This window comes from Dermacentor andersoni, chromosome 8 (assembly GCF_023375885.2).
Source record: "Dermacentor andersoni chromosome 8, qqDerAnde1_hic_scaffold, whole genome shotgun sequence".
NCBI classification, from domain to species: Eukaryota; Metazoa; Arthropoda; class Arachnida; order Ixodida; family Ixodidae; genus Dermacentor; species Dermacentor andersoni.
The window spans coordinates 139,687,704-139,693,703 of record NC_092821.1 but is presented as its reverse complement, the minus strand read 5'-3'; positions in this window follow the sequence as shown (position 1 = coordinate 139,693,703).

Genomic DNA, 6,000 nt, shown 5'->3' with positions numbered 1-6,000 from the left:
TCTTGTCATCGCGACCTCATGGCTTTTTCTCTCTCTAGTAGTGATGACTTGGCTGGGCCGAGCTGGTGGTTCTTGGATAATCGGCGTGAAAAGACAACGCATAAAGCACATATATTTATGTGGTATATAATAAAATTAAGTAAGGAACATTTATACGCGATCACTGTGCTTACGCGAATTCATGTCTGCCATTTTTCATTGAGTTTGTTAACGAAACTGCACCGTGGCAAGGGTTCCCCGCCAGCCCTGATGAAAAGAGCCGAGAATTCGCGTAACGACGTGGCAGTTGGAGCCATTACTGCCAGAACCTCGCGTTCGTGTTTTTCTCCCTTGTCTTCGTTTTTCTCGCATTACTTCACTATGCAAGCTAACGTATGCAGATTCAAGTGACGACATGCGAATGCCCGTATTACCGCTTTGCGCCGAGATAATGGAGCTCTGTCGGTTGAGCAGCATCGCATCTCAAAATGCTGTGCTCGGGGCTGGAGATTCTAACCTTTCCTCGCATATTTTATCCCGTCCGCCCCTAAAAATATCTGCGGGGTCTCAAACGTGTTCTTGGGACAAAGGAACGACAACGCAGAAGTGCAAACAATCACAAGGGCATTTGTTGCACCTTTCACACATCAATGCCAGCCCATGCCGATCGATGCACGCTAACGAATCGACGAAGTCCGACTGACCGCGACAAGATTTCATGGTGGCAATCAATGCCACCGGCGAACGGTGGCACGTTCGAACTATCGTGTTCGTCCAACTCGGTGTCCCGCGAAGAGGGCAGGAAGACGTGTGAAACGTTCGCGCACCCAGGCAAGCCCAAGTCAAAGGCTGCTCAACAGGCTACTCCCTTTTGCGCCCTGTTAACCCCGATGTTAGGTGGCGTTAGCAGCAAAAGCCCCATATTAGCAGCTACTGTACATGCTACCACTTTGATAGCATACGCAGATTAGCGTAACACCCGCCATCTCGTACGATTCTGCAACTACCGACCATCGGCGGAGCGTATAGCTACGCGAGGAAGCCGAATTGCAAGAGACGCGAGAGCCATGCGGGTAAAACAATAGTGGACGTGTGAGTGCACATCGCAGGACGCGATGTGCTATCGCAACATGCCTTTTTCTTCTGCGCAATTCGTGCGTGTTCTGCAGCCAGCATCGGCGTACTCATGCATTACGTCATCAGCTTTACCATCTTGTTTTAAAATGGAAACGTACACCTCCTGTAGTCATCAGTTCCACAAACGGATCATCTCGAGACACAAAGCCCAGACTAGGTGGCGACCCAGACGAGGTGGCGCACAGGGAGGCACGAGGATTAGTGTACCGTATACTCCCTGAAGGGGCTGGATCTCCCGCTCCTGAGTACAGGGACGAACTGTTAACCTACAACGAAATCACCAAGCACTATTACTTAGGGCTGTTAGATACGGGACCGTTTCCTGAGCCTACTTCGAGTTCCCCAGACCTCATCGAATCGCACCACAGCTAATTGAGGAGCGAAGCAGCACGGATGCCACATTCCCTAGGCGCGGCACGAGCAAACAAGTTGGCGGACCCCACTTCGTGTGCAGCCGGTGGAGCTATTCACTGCTTGGCTCTTCCCGAAAGCGAAGAGAGAGCCTGGCACTGTTCCAGGTAACGTGGGTCCAGAAGCAAGACGGCTGTAATGCGCCGTGACAACCTGGCGGCGTCGCCCCCTACCCTCTATGGTGACGGCGCATTGCAAGTCAGCAAGGCAAGACCGCAGGGGCACCAAGGAGCGACTCTCTTCGCCGGGTGTGACTCCATCGCACGGGCGCCTACCATTGGCCGAAAATGACGGCACCCGAGCGGGCTCGCCGATTGGCCGAAAATAGCGTCACCTGAGCGGGCTCTCCCATTGGCCGAACGTGACACCGAAGGGCTTAAAAGACGCAGACCGGGAGCAGCAGGAGAGCATTCCTAGGGGATTCCTAGAGCATTCCCTTGATTCATCTCTTTCGAACTTCTTGCCGCGGGCCGCAGCGTCCGAGTTGCTGCCGGCCCGTAATGACTTTAAGACTGTTAATTGACTCTCACTGTAAATAATGTAAATAAACCTCCCAAGTTTTTCATCTCGAAGTCCTCCTCAACTCCTACAACTGGTGGCAGCGGTGGGATCGCCCCCAAATGCAACAGCTGGTGGCAGCGCTACGGATCAACCTTCGTCGAGAGAAATCCAGAGGAACCCGGAACAGCGAAAAAGAGCCTTCGTCCAAAGGAGTCGCGAGGAACCGGGAAGAGCGAAGAAGAGAGAGCCTTCGTCGAAAGAGGTCCTAAGGAACTGGGAGTAGCGAAGAGCGAGCCTTCGACCCAGGGAGTCCTGTGGAACCGGGAACAGCGGACCAATGAACCAGATGGCAGGGTGCTGCAACCGCAAGCGAGCGCGTGGTTTTTTTCCTTTTGATTCGCCAGACTTCAAATGTTGTGTGTTCATTTTGATAGTTCTGGGAATCGAGAAGTTGTTGCATTGTGTGTTTGCACAAATTAATTAAGGAAAACAGTTCTAACCACCAGTCGGGGCAGCTGCCATGGATCTTAGAAGGTTGACGAGGTTAGACTTGTTGGTGTGCGACGATTTGGGAGTTGAGGCGGACGAACAGATGAAAACGCCAGCTATCATAAAGGCGATTAAAGATAGTGGCAATGACGATAAAAGCATTGAGCTTGCTTGGGAGGTGATACAAGAACCACGGGAGCGTGAGCGTCGTGAACGTAAGATGAGCGTAAGCGTCAAGAACGCGAGAATGAACGTGAGTAGAGACTTTTAGCTCAGCGGGTTTACGTTTCGCTCCGCTCGCGGTCTCCACCGTTGCGCCAGCGGAGCGGCTCGCGAAAACGTAAGCAAAATCACGAGAAAGAGATAGCAGCATTGGAAAAACAGATACAATATTTTCAGCAGTTGAAGGAACAAAGGCAACGCCTGTCTGAAAATTCTGTGGGCAGTACAGAGCACAAGAATGAGGAAGTGTCTAGCAGATTTTCACCAAGAGCCGACGAGAAGAGTAGTGCCTGTGAGATTGGCTGCACATTCATAAGTGAAGGGAAAAGGCTAGCTGCTAACGATGCCTTAGTGGCAACAGAGGCCGTTAAAGGCAGCAGGGAGAGCGACGAGGTGCTGTGCCAACAGATGACTGTAGAGACAGCTAGGCCAGCTGCGAACAAATTGGCACAGTCACCACGCGTGTGCGTCGCATGTAACGTTAGCGAGGTAGTTAGCGAAGTAAAGAGTACTGCTGACCCGATAGACGCGAGCACCCATGTCAAGTCAGATCTGCGTGCCGAAGTAATGTGCGAGCTGGACGATGCAGTTGAGAGTAGTTCTCAGGATGGCGAGCTCCGTAGCTCAAGAGAGGACAACTGCATTGTTCAGGGATCGGTGCAGCTCTCCGCCAGTCTAGGTAGCCTAGATAGTCTAGATAGCCTAGTTAGTAATAATTCGGGCTGTGCGCGTGAGACAGCGATCGATACCGACGGGCTGTGTGCTGATGCACAGCGTGAGTTGGGCAATGCAGTAGAGGGCAGTTCGCAAGAGTGTGAGTTGCATAGCTCAAGTAAAGCCTGCTGCATTGTTCAAGAGTCGGTTGAGCTGTCCGCCAGTCGAGGCAGAGAGAGTGTTGATTTAAATGAAAATCAATCAGACTGTGCGGCTAAGAGACCGATCCGGGCCGATGAGAGGTGTAACGGCCAGCACGAGGCGCCAGAAGGCGACATGAAAGAGAATTCACAGAAAAAACGCCGTGGAAAGAAGCGCGCTAAAGATAGGAATGCGGTGACTAATGTAGCGCCGCCAAAGACGGCGAGAGACCCAAAAGGGCAGGGCGCGAGGAAAAGAAAGGTGCGGTCGTCACTGACGATGTTGACGCATCCTAATCGTTCGAGCCACCGGTCAAAGGGGGACCGCGAAGCATGTTCTGCACGGACGCGGACAAAGGGCACGGGGCAGTTAAATTCCTCGTCGTTCTCTTCGAAGCTCAGCGTGCAGTACGAAGAAGCGCAAGGTGGCTAGACGAGACCAGGTGGGGTGTAGAGACGCGGTCAATCGAGTTAGTAATGAAAGAGGGGCGCCAGGACGCAAATTGGCAGGAGGCTGTAACGTCTTGGGGGAGCTGATAGTGAGTCAGCCCTTTTGTTCTTCGGTAGCCAGAGTAGCTTTCGGACCGCGACCACCTCGAGTACGGCTCAAAAGTGAGTCAGTCGAAAGCATATGGACGTCAGACTCTGGAGTTTTGCACGACGCGTAGCGCCACCTGCCGGTGCGAAGAGGCAGTAATTGAGTAGTGCGAAGCCCGACTACCTTGCTAAGTTGCCTATGGGCACGTTGCAAGTGCTAGGCGGCGCCCTGTCTTTCCGACCCCTAGCGCCATCTGACGAATAGTTGCGCGAATGTGGTAGGATTACTCACGGCGTCAGCAGCCCGCGCTGCCTGTTTGGCGTCCTGTCAAACGGTAGCGATGGCGCGAAACAGCGTGCCGATATTAATTTTAACCGGGTTTCGGGAATTACAAGATCTTCATAGCTTTTTTAGGGAAACGAATTTAGAGAAAGGAAGTCGTCTATTTGACGTGGGGCACGTCTACGGCGTGAGCGAAGTGCTGAACTCGCACTGATCGGAAGTGACTGCTAGGTTTATTCCGCAAACGAAAAATAATGCACCAGCGAGATGCGTGAAGCTCAGCTTAAGTTATTTCGTTATCTATGGTGTGGACACATGAAATTATAGGCGACATTGATTCTTGAAGATCGGCGACAGCAGACAAATCCTAGCGGGGAGCTGCGATTGCCGTGCTGGCATCGCAGGGAAGTGCAAGGACGCCGCGGTAGTTTCCCTGTACATACAGGACGGCAAATACGAATCCAAAACATCTCATCCAAGAACGTGGGGCGTACGAACGACTCGTAAGACCTACCAGAGGTATTCTAACGTTGCTCTCCCCAAACACAAAAAAGGGGATGAACTTACCAGTTGTTAGACTACGCTGGGAAAATATTTTCGCCCAAGTTACTGGAGGTGCGATACTTTTATGTTGCGATTTTTCTGTGCGTGCAAAGGAGGTTCCAATAAACCACGTTGTCAAAAATTTTGGTGATCTCACCTGCCCCTTCGTTGATATGCTGGGCGCAGAAGGGTGTATGCCAGCTCAGCCGGCTGCAACCCCTCCTTAAATCTCTCAGCAAGCCCTAGCGCTGTTTGAATGGGAGAGGATTGGGAAAGAGTTCCACATCTTTACTGCGGTATAGTGTGGGAACAAACTACTTTGTTTGCTGCATATCCTGGTACGCACTGCAGGCAGTGACGTAGCAAAGGGGGGGGGGGGCGTGGGCTCCGGGTGCAAGGGGCCAGTGGGGGGGGGGGGGGTGTCATATACGTCCGGAGACACGCGGAAATTGTTGATATCCTCGCCTTCCTCAAATAAACCCGGGGGAGGGGAGGGGGGACAGAAGACCTATGGGCCCCGGGTGCCAGACGACCTAGCTACGTCACTCACTGCAGGTGTCCCGTTGCTGCCATCATTGCTGTAAAAGCAAAGAATTCAGCGTTATAACGCACTTGGCATAACGCCGGAACATAAAACAGCTTATGCCGTCGGACGAGCGCTATCCAGTGTTGACGCCGTTCTGGTTCATATGGTCGGCTTGGAAGCCTGTAAAACTTTGTTCCTCGTGAGTTGGTGTACGTGCTGTTGCAGCCCACTACTCAACAGCTCGGATTGCACTTCGGCATTGCTCAGAAAAGGCAACAGCTACGCGCGAAACAGTGCACATACAGGCTTTCCGAACGCAAGCGAGCTGGTCGTATCCTGCCGGTTCCGCGCTCGCCGCCGCGAGGGGCGCCCTAGTCGGCGCGGGAACTACGTGCGCAACCTGCCTATGCAGCTAGCGACTGCGAAACAACGATTTAACTAGATTTTGGTCCATATTGCGAGTGTTTTGCACATTTAACACCCAGACAGAGAGCTATGTATTTCTACGCTAGTCGGAC